The 698-nt window shown below is 31.5% G+C and overlaps 1 long non-coding RNA gene across 1 annotated transcript; it reads right to left on the reverse strand.

Moving 5' to 3' along the window:
* Nucleotides 1-197: 197 nt before the first annotated feature.
* Nucleotides 198-698, reverse strand: LOC107735246 (uncharacterized). The gene is made up of 3 exons (XR_001639342.1): nucleotides 677-698; nucleotides 401-427; nucleotides 198-241 (listed from the first exon to the last, which is right to left on the reverse strand). It is a non-coding gene; the product is annotated as an uncharacterized LOC107735246 (long non-coding RNA).

Genomic DNA, 698 nt, shown 5'->3' on the forward strand with positions numbered 1-698 from the left:
CTTCTTTAAAAAACATTATAAGTCTTACTGATCCCAAACTTTTGAGCGGTAATGTGTATATATATATATATATATAGTACATGATAACATCAAAATTAGGCAGTATTTAAATTGGCAGTGTGCAGTTTTTTTCTATCCACTGTATATATATGTACCAAATACATATATATATATATATATATATATAAATACAATTATATATATTGACACATACCTGCAGCATCACATATCCAGTTCCACACTGAAATGAAAAGCAACATTTCTGAGTTACTAAATAAATATTAGAAATAACAGAATCTATTGCATTGACAGCCTTGATGTCTATAGCTGCTGAATGCCAATGCATTTAAATGGCATTGAATAATTAATTATTTGATTGATGAGCCTATTAATCTCTCACCTATGTGTGGAATGTAGCCAGTGCAATCTAAAGAAGATCAGAGAGAAAGAAAGATTATCAGAAAGCCTGTTTTCACGTCTAAACTAATAAAACTGCTGTATGTGATTTTTGGAATACACAGTATTGTATTCCAGAAAATACCAGACTATCTGATTTAGAAGCTTTGTTTTTGAAATTCCACTTGGTGCCACTAGTGGAGCACAAATCACTTACAGCATCTGTAGGTAACTATCCTTCAAAATCAATTCTGGGGCATTAATGTCATTGCCTTCTCACCGATCTTCTGGGTCTTTTGTTT

This window comes from Sinocyclocheilus rhinocerous, unplaced genomic scaffold, assembly GCF_001515625.1.
Source record: "Sinocyclocheilus rhinocerous isolate Xijiao unplaced genomic scaffold, SAMN03320098_v1.1 C35910319, whole genome shotgun sequence".
Taxonomy (NCBI): Eukaryota; Metazoa; Chordata; class Actinopteri; order Cypriniformes; family Cyprinidae; genus Sinocyclocheilus; species Sinocyclocheilus rhinocerous.